We start from the raw sequence: 20473 nt of genomic DNA, 5'->3' as shown, positions 1-20473 counted from the left end.
GCTTTTTTGGTCCTTTGTGTCTTTAGGCTTCATGCCTGTGAATTCAACCAAGAGTGAATGAAAAATATTTGAGAAAACTTGTATTGAACATTTGTAGGTATTTCCTTGTTATTATCAGCAAAAAGCCTAACTCTTGATGGTATTGGGTATTAGAAATTATTAAAAGTGTATGGGGTGGCGTCCATAATACACATTCGAATGCTATGCCATCTGACATTAGGGACTGGAACAGCCTTGTATTTTGGTATCTGCAGAGATTTCTAGGGCCAATCCCTTGCAAATATCAATGGTCTCTTGTACTTGGACATTTCCAAAGGCTATTGAGAGAACCATTTAGAATATATTATTATACAAAAAATGTCATAAAGGTAATTATCATTGTTTGAAGCCTTATAAATTGAGACTCAGTGCACTCACAAATAAAATGGCTGCTTGTAATGTTTCCAATTAAACACCCAAACTCATAAAGAAAAGATTCCGCAAATGCCATGGCCTCATTCTTGTCTGTACCCAGGGCAAGACAGAAAGTGGTAAATGATTTTGAACGTGAGTGAGTCTCCTGTTGTAAGCCTATACCAGAGCACAGTGGTCCTCACCCTTCCTAATGCTGTGACCCTTTAATACAGCTCCTCATGTGATAACCTCCAACCACAAAACTATCTCAAAGTCATTGATGCTTCGTACCTGCGATTTTGCCACTGTTATGAATCATAATGTAAATATTCTTGGAGATGAAGGTTTATCTAAGGGACCACGGCCCACAGATTGAGAACTGCAGCTCCAAGGGATTTCTTCCCATCCACCCAACCTTGGCCCAGAGTTATGCCAACCATTCATATGTTTAAGCATCACCAGAATCCCCCCCAGGAAGCCACGCAGCTGCTCAGCTATCCTGACATGCACATGCCCAGTGGCCTGTCTCATGGCATTGCCTGGTTCATTTGTGGAGGGTGGCTGGTAGATGGCGTGTGGCTCAGAGAGGCAGGCTGGAAGTGACCTTCTGTGACTCCAGGTCCTGGGTTTGTTTGCAAGAACACAGACACAAGTGGCCACTGATGATATGTGCTCCAGCATCACATACGGGGCATATTTTGCTCAGAAACATGCCATGTTAGTTGTTGAAACCTCCTTTGCATTCCCTGAAACAAATGGCACCATGGTGTATTTTCTTTTAAAGAGCAGTAAATAGAAGTCTTTTATGTTGACAATGATAATATCCTATTCTGCAATCGATTTGCATTTTTTTATTCTGTGGATCTCTCTGCTTGGTATAAATCCCCAGGCTGAAATGCACTGGGTCTCACTTAGGGATCAGCAATGGGTTTTTGTCTCTCGCCTGGACAGCTACCCACACAGATTCTGATGGCAGGGATCTGGCTGTGCCCAGATGTGAAGAGGTGACACATGGGAAGGAAGAAGACACATGTGCACGCAGGTTTGGGCAGGTGAACATGGACCCTGCGAGGATTCTCCAGGGAGCCACCATCAATCTCCAGAGGAAGCTGGTCTGAGCTTAATTACCTTCAAGCCCTGCTAGCTGGCTCCCTAGAAAAGCAAGATAGCACACCCGTGCCTTTTGGGGGTTTGTGGAGCAGCTGAGTCCTCATCACTTCCTGTGGGTCTTTCTGAGAATAATAAGATCCTCTCTCTTGCATCAGTCAACCCAGGAGCTGCTGATAAATCATGGCACAAGCTCGATCCAGAGTTAGCCTTAACCAGTGGCCACCCACTGAGCACTTGTCCTGTGCTAAGCATGACCTCATTAAACCCTCACCACAATTCTGCAAGGTAGGTGCTGTGTTAGCCCGTTTTACAGATGAGGGGGGCCAAGGCCTAAAGTACCACAGCAGATAATTCGAAGCAGAAGAATTCAACCTCCAGGCAAGTCTGGATGTAGTTAATGGTGACATAAAAAAAAATATTTGTCTTGCGAAGCCATCTGTGGAGATAACGGAACCATTCCTATACCTAGCCTTGAGCTAGCTAGCAGAATGAAAATGCTCAGAATGGATGAGCGGCTGTAATGGGGTGGTTGTGTAGGCTGCATTATTTAGTACAAAGGAGTCCCTGTAACTTCTTTGTATTTAGACCAAGGCTGTGTCCCCTCTGCTCTTCCTGTGGAGTTTCTTTGGAGGAGAAGGGAGAGGATGTTGAGCAGGTACAGCAAAGCACCTTGGGCTTAGCTGAAGAAGTTGGTGATAGCTTTAGTCTCAAACACTTAGAAAAATGACCAGAAGAGTCAACATCATCTTTGGGAGAAAGTACCGGGCATGGTGGTATCTGTACCAAAGGTCTGGGTAAACAAACATGTTTTCTTGATACCCAGACTTAAGTAGAAGTGTCTGTGTCTGAATCAGCACAAAATACTTGTATATTGTGTTTTTAGCCTTTTTGTCTTTTTTAAATTATGTTTTTTTTTTCTATCCCAGGGAAGACTCACTCAATAAGAGGAGTAGATAGAGGGAGGTTGAGACATGATTTCTCATTTTCTTCCTCCTCCTCCTGTTCTTCTTCTTTTTCTTTGAACTTATCCCAGGAAATACTTGAACAGCAGTTTTCAAATCGAGCTGCATTTGTGAGTGAAACTGCCCCTCTTACTTTCAAGATCATTGACTTCTATTTTTCCTTTCCCATTTCCTCCAGAAAAATCAAAATGTTCCTTTTCAGAGCTTGGCTTCCCTGTGGGTGATTTTCCAAGGCGGGCACTTCACCAGCCAACATTTGACCCTGACAGTGACATCCAGCATTGGATGGTTGGTACTAGCTACTACCTACAGACAGACTCCAGCAGCAAGCCCTAAAGAATGTCTTGGTTTTATTATATTATCACTTGAAACATCCTAAGAATGTCCACACATGCCCTTGAGGCCATGAGGTCATGTCAGGGGCTAGATTTCTGTGTAAAACTGAGTCCTCCACACAATGCTGCAGGGTCATCATTGGGGAAAGCTGGGAGCCTTTGGCTATCCTGTTTTAGCCACGATTTCCAGCACTGAACAAGTCAGAGCTAATTTTGGGTGGCATCAGGACAGGGCTTTACCTCAAACTACATCCTGCAGTGACACCACAAACTGTCTGTTCAATTCTCAGTCCTTCTGAACATATGAAGGACAAAAATCTCAGTTTTGCAACCTCGTATTTGCAATCATGAGAAACAGGTTAAACCTTGGTCTTGGGCATTTTGAAGGTAATGCTTTCTGATTTGGAGGTATTAAGCTTTAATTGCTTTGTAAAACATGCCAGCCTCTCCTCTACCTATAATATTCCTCTGTGGGAGTTTTAAAGGTAGGATGAGATTTCATTAAAAACAAATTGGTGTACTTCTCTCCCATTCTGTGGTGCCTTTGGTTGTGCCAGAATGTACTGGCATGGCGCTGGGATCCTCCAAGATTTGGTGAAATGGTTCAGGCAGAGCATGAAGCTGGTGACACTCTGATCACTGTTGTTGACACACTGAAACAAGATGATGGCCTCTGAGAATCCATATGGTGTCATCCTCCTCTGCCCTCGATCCTGTGAGCCCTTGGCCTCCTGCGTCTGCTCACCTTACGAGTCTTATGAATGGTGGGGAGAAACACAGTAGCCTTAGTTTTAAGCAGGGCTGGTGATGTGGCTAATAATAAACTTATATCTTTGAGGTCCAGGTTCCTCACCTCCAGGCCTGTTTTCTTATTTCTGGACTTTAGGCCTCTGGAAGGTAGGATCTAGTTTATGCCTGCAGCCTGCTGAAGACTTGTGCTCCAGGGGCCAGGAATGGATGGAGCAGGTTTAGGCGGGCCGGCGAATGCAGAGATCGCAGCTGCAGCGTGGAGATCAAGTCACACGTGAGTTCTGAGCTGCAGCCTTTCCTCTGCTTAGGCTGCAAATCTTTGGCAATCAGAGGCAGGCTCTGAATTAAGCTTAATTAAAATTCACTCTTAATTAGGACCATTACTTAAAATCAACTCTATGTAATAAAGCCGTGTAACCATAATTAAGCCTCAGGAATGGAATTAGAAAGCAGGGAATGTGAAAGCCAAATGGGAGGGCCTGGTGTCGGTGGGGGCGACGGAGCCTTCTTCAGTTAACAGGACTCTTAAGTAAACGAGCATCAGCCAGTCGTGGTGAGGACTTAGGCAGCCACAGATATGGCGAAACACATCAGAGAGGGGAAATGGGCTCAGTAGTGTGATGGGTGACAGGGATGGTCACAATGTCTAGACTCTCTTTAACTTAGGATCCTTGCTTCCTGAGGAACTCTTGTTAGGGGAGCTTGGATCAGCATAGCCAGGGCCAGTGCCACCCGCCCGATTCCTGTCTGCAGATGTCACCATCATAGAGCTCAATCCTAAAGTATCAAAAGGTCAAAAGGGGCGTGACAGCTGCTGGCAGTCTCCTGCTTTGACGTCATTAATCAGCCACCGAAGAGTGGGAACAGAATTTGGAAACAAAAGGGTCCGTTTCTGCAGGTTAGATGTGCCAAATGCTGGTAGTGGTCGAGGGTGTTGTTTCCTTCTCGGTTTCTTGAGCTATGGTGTGGGAGTTGAAACAGGCAGTGCCTTCAAGTTGTTCTGATGCATGTAAAGCATTTGTACAACATAGTATCTACTGTAGCGTCTGCAAATAACGGCAACGTTTCTATAGCTTCAATAGACCTGTGCTGCATCAAGCCCTGCTGTCTGTATGCACGAGACTCCTATTAGCTACAGTTGTCAAATTCAACAGACATCGTATTCTCCAATCCGCACGCAAGTAACTGTGGACCCAGGGAGGCTCAGGAACTCACATAGAACTCGTAACATCCCATGGGAAGGAAGTGCGTAGAAAGAGCCACACATACCATAGTTAGAAAGATAGCATCTGCCCCTGCATGACCACCGGTGACACCCACTGGAGAGCATGTGCCTAGAAGCACATGACTCTCAAAGAAGGCAGATCTCCCATGTCTAGTTTCTAGGTTCAATACCGTGGGTCTAATTCTGCCAGAGAGAGAGACTTGCTTACTCCTGAGATATAGAGTTGGAGAGGAAGAGGAAGAACAGACGGTTTCTTCTCCCGGCATCCCCTCCACTTCACTTTCTCTGCTCAGGGTTCTTGGGGTTAGAAGTGGGAAGGGGTGTAGACAGCCACGGCCCTCACTCCCTACTTCCCTTTCATAGCCCCTATTTCTCCAGGAACCTGTGAGCAGGTACCAACATCACGCCCGGCACTCAGTGAAAGCTCTGCACACATACTGTTTCTTTGATTCCGCATCCAAGCTTCAGATCACCATCTGTGCCTTGCACATGAGGAAACTGTAGCTGAGACAGGCAAAGCCCAGTCAAGCTCAACGACCTTGGTGAAATATGTCACTTGATCCTGCTTGGGTTTTCAGTTCCCCCTAAGAGGCATCATGCCCTTCCAGAGATGCAGGCTGGAATGGGTCCTCCTAGACAGCTTCTACCCACAGCAGCATCAGCACCGAAGGTCCACCTTTGATGCAGCCAACATCTCACAGCTCATGTTTCCCAAGCAGCCTTGGGTCCACACAGCAACTCCCCTTGACGCTTGCCTTAGAACTCACTGAGTTCAGTTCTCATGATTGGCTATCAAGACAGCACAAGGTAGAAATTCAGCTGGTAGAGACCGAATAACATTGTTAAGCAAGTCATACACATGCTAATGTTGTTTGGGCGAGCTATGTTCAAAGTGTCAAACACTAAAGTTGTCTGTACTTGATAATGATCAGGAACCATACTAGAAAGAAAGCAGGACGTAGGCTAACCTGCGAAGGTCTGGAGCATAACCTAGTGATCGCCCTTGTTCATCTCTGACTGAGGCCTTTGTGCTTTTCTGCTCCCTAGAGAGGCCATTTTAATCTGAGTAGAGTCAGATTAAGTCAGAATCTAAATGGGCTTGGGGGGGGCAGGGGGAACTCCTGTAAGGAAAATTTATAGTTACCACAAGATAGCACCCCAAATCAGCCATGAGACTCTTCTTCTTCAGAGAAGGAAGACTTTGTCAGGTAAGAGAGCTAGAGGCTGGCTTAGGTTACCCAGTAGCCCCTGCTTCATCTCCACACCAAGCTTCCCATGTGGAGGCCCTGGTCGGTGTGAATTCATCATAGAGAGCAACTGTGGAATGGGCCACTGTGACATGGGAGGTGAAAGTTTGCTGTCCTGTGTGGTTGGCTTTTTGGGAGCTTACAGACCCCTGCTCCTGACTAGAGGAAGCCCTAGTCTCTTTCCCAGTGTGACCCACTTGTCCTTCAAGATCATTTGCCTCTATTTACAATAAATAGAGGCAGCTCCATTTTTTGAGTTCCTGTATTTTGGGCAAGCCAAGCTGGAGGTCCCCACAGCCGGTCCAAGCAGGCGTCAGCTGTCCTGGAGATGGTCACGTGGAAGGCTCTCCCAAGCCCGCTCCCCTGACAAAGTTTAGCAAACAGCTTATCTCCCAGAAAACACGTGAGGTAATGTTTATGAAATATCACCTTGTCCCCTTCACCAGGCTGTGGGGTGCTGGCATGACTGAACATTGCTGCTGGTGGCTGCCCTGCCCCCTCCTCCCTTCAGTAGAATAGGAAACCACTATCTGACCTTCCCACAGCAGGTCTGGGCAGAGTAACGCTCTGTAGACTTGTCCAGTGACTAAGTTTTCATAAAATTTAAGACATACCTGTATATGGAATGGACATAGTTTTCTTTAGGAGAAATCAGGCAGAGAGTAGCAGGGCTTTTTTCCCCTTAAAGTTGTAAAAATCAGTTGGTGCCCTGGCTGGGAAGCTAGATCTGAACCCCTGAGTCTCTTCTGAACTGTTCTGCACTGGATACTCATTTAAAGAAGTAAGGATGGATAGGTGGGTAGCTACAGGAGTGGACAGGAAATGGCTAACTGGCCTGGTGTGGTGGTATGTGCCTGTAATTATACAACTCATGAAGATGAGGCAGGAGAATTGTAAGATTCAGCCCAGTGTGGACTACATATAAGATGCCATTTCAAACAATTACATGGGAAAAACTGAGGAAGGGAAGGAAAGGGAGGAAGTAGTGAGGGGAGACACAAAGGGGCACGGAGATGTTGGTGGAAGGAGAGAAGGGTGGAAGGGAAGAGTGGGGAGGAGAGGAAAGGAGAGGCTAGGGATGTGGTTAGAAAAGGGGATGTGCTAGTGTAGTTAGCTCTGGAAGAATACACTGAAAACGTCGGGGTCTCTGGAGTAAGAGTGGGAAGGTTGGTTTGTGTGTGTGTGTGTGTGTGTGTGTGTGTGTGTGTGTGCATATGTATGTAGGTATGTGTGCTCCTGTGTGCTTGAGTATCTTTGTAGGTGTGTGTATTTGTGCTTTGTATATGTTTGAGTATCTGTGTGGTGTGTTTGTGTATGTGTATGTAAGTATGTGTGTTCTTGTGTGCTTGAGTATATGTGTATGTATGTGTTTATGTGTGCTTTGTGTGTGTTTGGATGAGTGTGTGTGTGTTTGTATGAGTGTAATCAGAAGAAAGACAATCACACACAGCTCTCTTTATTCTTGCTCCTTTGTCCCCTCTGAACTGCAGTAATTCTTCGGTGTGCGCACATTTCAATGCCCTTCACTCCTTTCTTACCTTCTATCTCTTCACAATCTTCCAGAAAAATCAGAGCCACACTGCAGAGAAGGAGGAGCAGATATTCTGAGAAATCCACAATCATGTCCTCTCTGATGGTCTCAGATACCTGGGCAGCTCTGACATGCGCTATGAAGAACAGCCATGGAGAGTGAAGCCCAGATTTTAATGTCTGAATTAAATGGCTGCCCCAATGACTTTTATCCAGAACTGATGACCACAGACTCCCTTGGTGGTGCCCAGAGGAGAGGTATTTTCTTTCCTGCTCTTTGTGACTATGAGAGATTTTAAACAACCTACATGCTTAACAGTTTGGAGGTGGTTAAATGCGTTTTGTTTCAGCTCATCATGGAGTAATGTGCATTAAGAACCGACAATAAATCCCCCTTTCCACAACCAACGTTTTGGCAAAACAACCAAGCAGACGCCGCAGTCAGGGTTCCTCAGGGCTGAGTGGGGAGAAATCAGGCCAGCATACGGCAAAATGTTAGCACTTAAGGCTACAGTGCTGGTATTATTTTTCAACACCTTTTTTTCTCATTTCCAAAATGCCATTTTCATCGTAAACATTTTATAAATAACGATCTCAGTTTCTGTAGGGGAATGAAAGCAAAGTGACGTATTTGGGTGATAGGATCCCAATTTATTTTTATGTGTTAGTTTATTTTGCTTTTAGAGACAGGCTATTGATATGTACCCTGGGTCAGTCTGGAACACTCTACATAGCCCAGGCTGGTTTCAAACTCACAGTGGTCCTTCTGCCTCTACACTGCTTCTACAGTGATGAAATTACAGGGTTTGCTGCCATTCCTGGCTTCCCCGTTGGCTTTATAGTTCTTAAATTTTAGGCACTTTCTGTGTTTACTGTTATCCTGGGCATCCTATTTAATATGGTTTTAAAAATGCAGGTGGAGAGGTAAAGAAATCTGTTGCTAAGCAGCCCATCTTTTAGGCTCCCCTTAACTTGTTTCTGGCAACTGGTTGGGTTGTCATTTCATGAGCTTCTCAAATGTGCAGGTCAGCTGACCCCAAGGAGTAGCGTGGGGGTGAGAAATACTACGGAAGAAACTATTCCAGCCCATGTGTAGGGTCAGTCACAGTCTAGTTGGGGAGACAGACCCTTCACCGTACAAGTTACAGGTGTCATCCTAAAGTTTCTTAAAATTAGTAGCATCTGTGCCTTTGAAGCCACCCCATCTACAGATGGGCTCTCCTCCCTTCCTGCTCCCTTCAGCTGCCTTTTCTATGAATGTAAGCAATATCATTCTGTCATCGTGAAGGTTAAATGATGCCAGCATGCTAAAGGTTGAGCAAATCCATCCTCAGTGTGGGTCAGATGACCAACATCATGTTGAAGGTGTGCGTGGCCAACAGCCATCAAGCCAAGGCCCTATGTGCAGAGCTTCTCTGGTTCACTGCAGAGCCGATGGTTATGTTCCCAGCAGGCAATGTATTTCCCTTCTGTGCCTAACTGAAGTGTGTTCTAAACCTCACCATACAGCCTGGCAGAAAGAACAGCCAACTTTTCATTCAAAGATCAAAGGACAAATTCAACTGCTTCAATGAACATGAGAGGAAGGCAGCCCTTTGTCGTGATTGTCTTCACTGCTCTTGGGACTCTTGGTCCTTCTGAAGCCCATGATAGTGACACAGCCTCATGTGGCTTGACTTCTCACTGTGGACGAGATTCACTGCAGTCCAGAAGGTCATGACTGGAAAGAAGAAAAGGGCGAGAAACGGAGCAGACCCAAGGATCTGGAACAAGGCAAAGATTTTTTGGGTAAGCTTGGATGTCTAGGAAACCATTTAGCAAGGGGTATGGGGAGCTCTGAGATAAAATCAGAGGGGGAAAATCGATGTAGGTGTACACATCATTTCATATTGATCCTAATGATCTGTGTCTGCCCATTGGGTCTTTGACTTTTCAGAGAGCTACCTCCATTCACTTACAAGCCATCCTGTCCCATATGCTAGACATCAGAGTGAGAGAGAAGAACACAGAGACCAGTCTTGAATAGGAATCTGGGCAAATGAATGGTACAGGGGACAAGACTATACATCAGAGAGCTGAGAGGCAAGGTAGTGTCTAATGAGGCCAGATCGGCAGGAAAGTTTAAGTGCTGTCCAGGAGAGCATCGTATGGGGCTGCATCTTCAAGGGCAGGGTAAACTGTTACCCAGTTGTTGTGACTGACCGAGGTGCTTTCAGTGGGCAATGATATATGGGAACCTTGGCTGTACTTGCATCATAGCTGAGTTCCAGGAGTCCTGTGGCAGAAAGAGTACCATGCAATGGGATGGCCCCAGGGAGGTCACATGCTATAGGCTAGGAGTACTACTGCAGTGACAAGGGGAAGAGCCTGACAGGGGGGTGGTTCTAGGTGATTCCCACACATGCAGTTACAGGCTTCTTGTACACGTAGGAGCAGAGGCAACCATGAATCTTTGGGGGTGCAGGCTCCTCATTCTTGATTATTATGCCTTTGGTTGGAAGAGGAGAATTATATTAGTCCATATTTTCCTTTATGAGATGGCTTCAGAAAAGCACACTGGATCCAAATGAGGTGAATTCATTCCTTCCTTCCTTCATTCATTCATTCTTTCAGAACAGTTCTGTGAATCCCTTTCTGATCAGTACTATTGAAACTTCTTTGGGGGATGCAGAGGTTATCAGGACCTTTCCTCTAACTTCAGGAACTCTCCAGCCAGGAGGAGGAAAAAGTGGTACATATTAATTCCACAGCGTTAACTGTGGTCTGGTCACTGTATCTCCTTCCAGCCCTTGGTGGACTTGAGACTCTCTCAGGGGAAATGCTGGCTCTTACCCCGGACCAACACATCCTGAAATTCAATTCCTTGCACCCCTTTCCCCACCCACTATCTCTTTATTTTTAATGATACCCATCAGAACCCCTCTGAGCACACACAGGTGCTTAGCATGCGCTGCCCTCTAAGCCCCCACCCCCAGCACAGGCTACTTGACCTCTAACCTCAGATTAGTGTTACGTCCTTGGGAAGAATGTTCTCAATCCGTTTGACTAGACCAAGTCTTCGGTAGCTTCACACTCCCTAATGTCTCTCATAGTTCCTCTTCCAGCCATTAATATTTTCTCATTTATTTATTCAATAGTTGTAATGGCACTCATATTGTCATTCTTACTAATCAAATTTATCATAGTATAATTTGTATGTAAAAAAAAAAACCCTGTTTGGGTGAGTACTAGCAAATCTTTATAAAGCTTATACACATGTATAACCATCACCCTATCCAGACATGGAACATTCTGTCTCTTCAAACGTTCAGCGACCCATCCCAGTCATTCATGTGGTGCACATGAGGGGTCAACCCTTCAGATTGTTGAGAACCACTGCCCTCATTGGCTGCTGGGAGTTGCCCCTGTTTCCTCAGGCAGCCTTCTGTTTCTTCAGGAGATACATTCCCCATATTTCACATGGGTGGCCTTTGGAAGCAATATGACCTATCTTCAATGATGTCACTGAACTGAACCCATGCTCAACAGCTGTGCCAACACAGAATGTGTGATATCCCACCCCATGCCAGGCTTTGCTTTTGGCGTGACCATGTATGACTCCCTTCAGAATCACTGTTGCCTTCCCGAGATACACTGACATTCCTGACCAGCTATGAAGCTGGATGGATGGTGATAGCAGGCAAATCCTTTTAGCCCTAGGAGCTTGGACTTTCTTGTGTGTGTGGAATAGAAACAATGCTATTCTCGCAGGGTCAAAAAGCAAACCCAGGTGTGTGAGAGTCTTTGTTTTCTGTCCCCCTTTCTTGCTTGACCTTCAGTAATTTCTTTCTTTCTCAGGTAATGGCCGAACTTCAGTTCTCCAAGGTGTCTTCCCTCTTGGACCTTGCTGGGGCTGGAAAGGGGTCTAAAGTTTTCCATCACAGGACAAACTGGGGTAGGAGAATGGCCAGTTTCTCTGACAGTCCCCTTCTGGAATAAAGGAAGTCTGCTTCTGTGTCTAGAACAGGCCTGTGGTTTTTGGATCCCCGGGCTGATATCTTAGCTATGTTTAGGCCCATTAGGGAATGTAATAGAGCTCCCAATTTCTACATGTGATCACTGGAGCCATGCAGCGTGTCCTTTGCTGGGAACTAATCCTTGACAGGAATAAGTGAGTCACAAGGTAACGGAAGGGAGGGGACAGCATTTCCATTTGTAAGCCAGTAAATAGTTCAGTTAAAACCAGTTCCAGATAGGCCCTGTCTTCTGTCACTGAGCAACAGAGGACTCATGGGGACCTACTCTTAAGACAGATTATCACTGTCAGCTGATAGAGTTATCGGCCCTTATCTATAGAGGGACAAACGAGCTTCTACCACTTGGCTTCCCATGTGCCTTGATGAGCTCTGGGTAGGTGGAAGGAGGCACAGTATGTGATTCTGTGCGGCCAGGAGAAGGGGGCAATGGCTTCTGGTTGAAATCCGAGGATGTCCAAATACCAGGAACTTCCTGTTTCTTTTAATTCTCCAGACCCTGTGACCGGACCCGGAAGCAGCTGGAACATTTGCCTAGTCGCGAGGATTCCAGGCACAGAGGTATTTACTCTGAGGGACACTCAAGGACAAGCTGGAAGTGTTGTCAGAAACAGGAAACAAGGCTATTCCCAAATCATTACCTCCCATGCTCAGGGTCCCAGTAGGAGAACAGATCTCTAGAAACAGTCAGCAGAGGCCATGTTTTCTTCTCTTAGCCCTTCAGATAGCGCCATGTGTGTTCTCTCCCTGTAATGTGCCTAATGTCTAAAGTCAGTGATGTTCACTGATTGACAGCTGCAGTCCTTACAACTCACAATTGGTGGTACCCAGCTGCCTCATTGACCTATGAGCCTCAAATTGCCTGCTTCAGCACCTCTAGAATCTATGCCAGCCTGAGAAGGGGCTGTGGCTCAGGGTCCATTTTGCATCCTGAGAAGGGGCTGTGGCTCAGGGTCTATTTTGCATCCGGGAGCCCAGCAGACCTCTATGAATCATGACTCCCCATTTCCCAGCTTAAACAGACGTGCCTCCCCCACCCTGCTGAGCAGAGACTGCAGCCTCCCTATAATAAGACAGTGATGTTGGCAACAAAGACTGGATGAAGGCAGATAGGACAAAGCTGTGGTGGTGCCAGTGACTCACAGGGAGGAAGGGCGTGGCACTGGGTGATGTTTAGGGGGCTGCTGTCAGCGTAGCTCTCCTCCTCATGGCTGTGTGATTTGGGACATTGAGGTTCAGCTTTCCGATTTGTGAAAATAAAGACACTGCTAGTGTTTCCATCAGAAGTTAGTAGGTTGGGTTAGTTTGCTTGGTTTTGCTTTCCAAGGCGGGGTTTCTCTGTGTAGTCCTGGCTCTCCTGAAACTAGCTCGGTCGACCAGGCTGGCCATAAACTCACAGGTCTCCCTGCCTCTCTCTGCCTCCCAAGCACTGGGATTAAAGGTGTGTGCCACCACACCCCGTCAGAAGTTTGTGTTTTCAGAGATGTAATGAGATCCACAAGTGCTCAAAAAATATATCTACATTGTCTGCTGTTGGTCAAGTAGCCATCCGCTCCCCTAAGGGCTGAGTATGGGAAACACCATTATGGTTTGCAGGCAGAGAAGTTGCCAGGAATGGCTGGGGCACCCCAATGTGCGGTGCCTTCATTTTGCACCCTCTTGCCATCCGCGTGTGAGCTTGCAGTACTCATCAGTGGGTGGTGGCAGGGCAGGCGCAGAGCTTTCCCAACCTCTGACAAACCTCTTCTTTTCCAGCCCAGACTTCTGAAAATCTTCTGAAAAGCTGGGACAAGCGTTGGAACTACAGCAGATGACCTCAAGGGGGCAGCACAAACCTGAGAAATCCCGACTCACCCCTGGAACTGCCAAGCAAGGCAAAGCAGAAAGGACTGGGTTGTTGGGTTGATGCCTAGCCATGCTCCAAGGGTGCTAGAACAGTAAACACACAGAGTTAGGAGATGGGATCTGTCCTGATGCTCACACTGTCCAATGCATGGGATGAATTGGGCCAACTGATATGGGGGGACCCCTCTTCCTCTACCTTACAAGCTGGGGCTAGAGGACAGAGCTGCTAATGTGAGTGATCTCTTGCCAAGACCACTCAGGATCCCAGGACATTTGCTGTGGCTGTGTTCAGTCCTTCTGATCTTTACTCACTATCTAGTTCTGGGTCCATAGATGGCCAAGCTCTTGGAGCCTCTCCAGTTCTCTGAGGCAGAAACTATGTCATTTTGGTCAGTGGACCAAGGAAATTTGACAGACTCATCTGGTTTCAGAAAGTCCTGACAGGTGGGAAAGGTGAGACTATGGCCGTTTACTGATCATTTCCTATCCAGCCCCAAGGCTAGTGTCCCACAATGCCACCCCATGTAATTCCCTCCTCCGTGCTATCTCTAACTTGTTTATGACCCAGAGAAGTCTGGTGACCTGCCCAGGGACACAGAGTAGCAAGTACTTAGGGTAGTCTCAGAGCTCAGGGCTGTCTGGTTCTATAACTTGGAGTGGCCACTCTCCAAACAGCCAGCCTGGGGCTGGCTTAAAAGCCCATGTTGATGACGCCCCTTGATCACAAGAGTGTGTTCTATCTTGGGCTCCCACCTTGTGGTCTGTTCTATATGGAAGTCTGAAACACAATTTATTGTTCAATGCCCGGAAACAGTATCTATTCTCGTTTATGGCCTCTTCCTGAAACAGCTCAGTCCTGATCAGACCAAACAAACGTTCGTGGTCCTTAAGCTGGGACATTTGGGCAGCAAGGTGGCTAACAGTGGGGAGGAGGGCTGGGGACTGATGCTCTTGGGCAATTCTATTGTTGAACCTCTTCCACCTCTAGCTAGCCGACCCCTCCTCGGTTCTGCTCCTCTGTGTTCAGAGCTTCACCATCATTTCACTGCGAGAGCAGCCCTCCTGCTTTCTCTACCCCCGCTCACTTGCAGCCACTCTGTGAAGTCGTGGGGAGGAAGGCCTCAGGATGTTGAGTGAGCATCACGAAAGCCAGTGGTCACTGAGAACCTCTGCCAGCTACAGCCTGGCTTCTAGAGAATGGTTTTATCTTGGGGTGGTCTCTGGCTCTGCTGTTGTGTCTCTCAAGTGATGGGAGACATGTGTCCTCTTTGTGAGTAGTGTGGTGAGGACTATGCCAACCTTGGCTCTAGCCCCGGTAATTCAGACATGGTTTCCCACGCTTGAATCTCTCCATCCTGTCCCATTTTACCCCATTTATAATCTGTTTGTCTCAACTTCTGTACTATTCAAAAACAAGTCAAAAGTCTCGTCCCAGACTCAATAGCCCAAAACTTGCTGCAGAATTCTCCCCCTAAGGTTTCAGTGGGATGAAGAACGCTACCCCTCTGTTTTGCTCTGATGTGCTTTCCCCACCTGAGATTTCAGTGAACTTGTCCTGAAAGGCTTTGCCACCTGTCCACAAAACACCTGCTTCCTCCACAGCCTGTGAGCAATGAGGACAAAGAGAGGTCACTCCATTTCCTCCCGAGGGCCAAATATGGGGTCTCTTCCATCTTTTTACTGACATGGCACTATCCAGACCTTTGATGGATTTGATCCAAGAGCAGAATCATTAACAATACTGGTCATTCGAATCAAAGGCGGCCCCTTGGGCTGTTCCACCGTCCTCACACCAGACAGCTCACTTCTGGAATCTTTCTGATCTCCCCACACACCTAGACAGATCCGCAGCACTGGCTGTGATTGTGTTAATTAGCACTGGGCTAATCTCAGAATTCCCCAGTTTGAGTACATTTCCCTCTCTGTATCACATAATGGCTACTCTCTACCCCTGTTTCCCAATGTCAGAAAAATGGGACAAGACCATCCACAGATGCAATATGGCTGGCTGATAATCGGCATGGGCCTGTCCCTTTGTACCAAGCTGCAGGCCCCCTGGAATGCAGTACTGAATCAATAAATCTCTCATTTAAAAAAAAAAGATGTTGCAAGTGATGTTTTCACCTTGACTAGGAATTGTATTCCTAAAACCACAAGCAGCGGCCATGAAAACTCTTATGGAGCTATGAGCAGTGTGTGAAGTAATGGTACGATTGTCAAGAGGAAACTGGAAAAACTCCCAAGACTTCTGCAAATCTATAGGGAAAGGGTTCAGTGAAATGGGTCAGGTGTGGGATGCCACCCTTGTGAATTCGGACGCTCTGGATCATTCTGAGGGCTTGGTAATCCACCAGGAGACCAGCATAATTCATTCAGGAAAGCAGCCCATGGAGAGCTGTGCAGAGTGCAGGACACATGAATCTCAGAATTCAGAAGCATCCTGAAGCCACAGCATGGGTATATAGTAAGACCTTGTTTCAACACACACACACACACAAACACATACATACACACACATACACATACACACACATACACACACATACACACACACACACATACATAAACACACACATACACATACACGTACACATACACACATACATAAACACACATACACACACACATACACACACATACATAAACACACACATACACATACACACATACATACACACATACACACATACACACACATACACACATACACATACACACATACACATACACACACATACACACACATACATAAACACACACATACAACACACATACACACACATACACACACATACACACATACACACATACACACACATACATACATACACACACATACACACACATACACACACATAAACACACACACATACACACACATACACACATATACACATACATACACACACATACACACACAGAGAGAGACAGAGAGACAGAGAGACAGAGACTTCCTTTTCTTCTACTCCTATGTGTGGACAAGTATGGTTTTACAACCCCAAAGACAGCTGGGAGACATCCACACCAGCTGCCAACAATCTTACCTGAGTGGGGGGGGGGCAGACAGCAGACACAAAGTGAAAAAAAAATAAAAGGAGATTTAAGAGTCTCCTTGTTTTTATTAATTTCTGAACTGTTTCTCAGAGTGCCCCTTCGGAGGAAACGTCCTCAGTGAAGGAGATGAAGGGTAGGAGGAAGGGCAGTGATACTGATACTCCTATTGGCAAACCATCCTTAAGAGCTGAGATGTTTACACGTTCCCTCTTCTTTGCCAATATGCAAATAGGCCTGCCCAGCGCTGATAGAACCTGTATTGTCTCTGTTGTCAAGCCCCTGAGCCAGGAGCAAGGGATCTCCCCACCACACCCAAGTGTGTGTGCATGTATCCCTTTTCGTGTGTGCCTGTGTGTGCGTGTGGGTGTGTATGTGCTTATGCTCATGCATGTGTGTTGAGACAAGGTCTTACTATTTACCAGTGCTGTGGCTTCAGGATGTTTCTGCCTCTGCTCCGGAGTACTAAGACCACAGACATGTGTTCTGCACCCAGCACTACACAACTCTCTGGGTGCTACTTTCCTGACCAGATTGTGCTTGTCTCCAGCGGAGAAGTGTTAATCTAGACATTACTGTGCACCCGACAAGTTGCCGAGTATATTTAACATGTGTGGGTGCATGAGCCCCACACCATGCCACTTGTGTGGACACAGAGCTCCATGAATGCAGAAAGATTCCTGTCGACTCCGTTTCATAAACAAGGGCACTGAAAGCATATGAATTTCTGACGAAGTTATTTCCTCTGAGTGGAGCCAGACCCAGTGCTGGCCAGTGGACCCCAAGTCAGAGTAGGGAGGTGCTGAAGTTCCCTGACTCACCTTGAGAAATGTCTGCTTCAGAATGGTGCTGAGAGTAACAGTAGAAGCTGCTCCTTGTGGAATCTTAGGTCCATTGTCATTCACATTCCATAAATGACACTTTTCTGCTCTTCCCCACAAGGCCCTAGTAGCAGGAACCATCCTTGTTCCTCCTAGGTGAAGAAACTGAGTCACAGAGAAGATAGGCACTTTGGAAGGATGCAAACTCAGAGGGCTGAAGGAGGAGGTTTGAGCCCTACTGTGACTCAAGACATCACAGCCACACATTGCAGAAACTCTGGCACTAGGACCCAGGCTGCCCAGAACTCATTACACCAGGCTGGTTCCAGTGCATAGTCATCACTCAGAATTAGCTACTCTATACGGCTATTTTATCATGAATATTCAGGCTGCTCCTCTCTATCCATCTATCTATCTATCTATCTATCTATCTATCTATCTATCTATCTATCTACCTATCCATCCATCCATCCATCCATCCATCCATCCATCCATCCATCCATCATCTATCTATCTATCTATCTATCTATCTATCTATCTATCTATCTATCTATCTATCATCTATCTACACACACACACACACACACACACACACACACACACACACACACCTCTTCCTTTCTCCCTCTCTCCTGGTTTGTCTTGACGGACTTTCTGAAGCTTCCAGAATTGATTTTGACCATGTCTAGGTCATCTCAGGGCATCTGGGTCCCAGCATGCTCTTGGCCTTCCACTACCCACTACTCAAACTCCAAGCCCTGTGCAGCCTGGCTTGCTGCTGCTTGTCCCCAGGGTGGTCAGACAAGTTCCTCCAGGGCTGTGTCAAGAACAAGGCTATTCTCATTTACCTAACAGAGTGTATGCCAGAATTCAGCCACTTCCTTCCCTCTCCAACGCTGTCTGCTCTGTCTGCCAATCACCTGGGACATTATTTATTTACCATTTTAAATTAAATTTAAACATCCCTGCTCCTAAGAGGGGAGCCTATAGCATGGGTAAAAAAAAATGGAGGAGCCATATCACTTGCCACAGCAGAAGATCACCCTTCTTGGAACATAAAGCAGAGCGAAGTGCACACTGCTCATCCTGAAGTTTGCACAACACAGAGCTTGAGAGGAGCAATCACAGGTGCTGGAGAGGCAGCTCGGCAGCTCAGCATCCACCACACTCTCTCCTCAATGGCATAGACGGTACGGGATAGCTAGTGCCTGTGCTTTTTGGCATGGCTTTCTGAGTGGCACAGGGACTCCAATGAGGAATTGAGGCTGAGAAGCCTAATGGGGTGCTGCAGGAATGGTACTCTTATCCCAGTGGCTGTTTGGGTGTCTTGTAAAAGGATGCCTTGTGCACAGCTGGGCAAATCATACTCTCCCCCCCCCCCCAGCTTGCTTCTTAACCCTCTCATAGGAAACTGAGGATACAGTGTGATCTGAGGCTAGGGCCTACTGGTCAACCCTGGTTTTCCTGTTAGCCCCTTCTGAGCAGATCCCGGTGTTTAAAACACAGGTGATTGGTTGCAGGGCAACATCCAGAGTATGTTTCTGAGTTTGTGTATTTCTGGAAGTATCTACAGGTCTGGCATCCCTCTGCCTGTGTGGTAATGTTCAATGGGAGATGCATAGGTCTGCCTGCTGAGACAGGATTCAGCAACATGGTCTTCTTAGCCATTCTGTTGGTAGCTGGTCGGTATTCCCAGCACATTAGGGAACTGAATTAAACCAAGTTAAGTTGTTAGCCACAACCCAGGCTGTTAGACTGAGACCCAGGCTGACTCTTGGGGGCCAAGAACAGTGTTAATGGTTCAGGAGACAGAAGGGAACTGGAGCAAGACTTTCAGTATTTTCTTCATAGAGGTCTTGTTTCCATTCTATAACAGAGTGGCAAGAACTAACCTACCCATTGGACTGGCAGGATGGAGCATGCCAGAGCCCACATGAGCACATGGGGGTATGGAGAGCACATACCCCCCCCCATGGTGACTGCTATTGACCCCAACAGCAGCCTGAAGCCCATGCTGGCCCTCAGCTGGCCTAGGTGCCCCCACCCACCCCAAGAGTGCAGGGAGAGTCCTGTGTTCTCTCTGTTTTGGCTTGGCAGAGTTGCATACCTGCCCCCTCCCAGTTGCTCCTACCCTCCTGTTTATCCTGAAAACACTCAAGTGCTCCGCACCATCATTTAGAGGCCAGAGGGGCGGCTGCCATGGGGCACTGGGCAGTCTAAGCCTGTTTGAGCTGTTCCAGGACCTGCTGCCTACACGTGCCCAGAACCCATTTGCTTGGGAATTAATGGGCCCACGCCCCTGCTAGGTGCAGACATGAGCCGCCTGAGAGGCAGCCAGGCAGGAGAAGGGTATGATGTGATAAGAGAAGGTACAGTTGAGATCTGCCTGAGTAGGTGCTTGTTGAGCCCTATGACCTTGATACCCTAGTCCCAATGCCTCAGTTTCCCCATCCTTATCTCTTCTTCTAGAACTCTGGAGACTAGCACACTCACAACTCAGAAAAGCACCTACTGGGGGCAGAATAGCAGACCCTGCTAGTCCTCCGAACACTTATTATCTAGCTAGCACAACTCCGCACCAGGCTTTGAGCTAACATGTTGAAAATGTGTCATTGATATTTACCAGTCACACAGTCCTGCATTTAGCTGAATGCATTTTCATCTCCTGAGCATACTCCTACAACAAGAGTCCAGAACTCCCTCACTAGCCTCGAGGCAGGGTCCTGAATGAAGTCCCTACAGTCACTGTTTGTCTGGGGGGCCAGTCGATCCCCAAAGATACAGATTCACTCAAGTAACTAACAGGCAGCTAGCTATCTTAGCCAGGTCCCTGGAGCCTGAAAGTCTTGCATTCAAGCATATCCTTCATAATAAGCAAAACTCAGCTGCCCAGCCTCTATGAAGCTTGACTTCACTGGCTCTCAAGGGCATAAACTGGAAGTGAGGAAGGTGGGAAGGGTGGGTCATGGGTAGCAATGGAGAAATTTGTACCCAAAGGGCAAGAAGCAGGACTGAGGCTGTAGTTCAGTACAGAGTGCTATCCTGACATGTGCCATTCCCAGACCCTAGTGAAAAATATCGCAAGCAGTACAGAAAGGTTTGAATTTTCCCTTTCTTCTTTCTATTTCCTCCCAATGGCCCCTCCTGATCCTCTCCCCAGTGTTTTGAGACCAGACCCTGACTGCTGTGTG

This window comes from Micromys minutus, assembly GCF_963924665.1.
Source record: "Micromys minutus genome assembly, chromosome: 31".
In the NCBI taxonomy this organism is placed as follows: domain Eukaryota; kingdom Metazoa; phylum Chordata; class Mammalia; order Rodentia; family Muridae; genus Micromys; species Micromys minutus.
The sequence above is the reverse complement of the archived record's forward strand: the minus strand, read 5'-3'. Positions refer to the sequence as shown.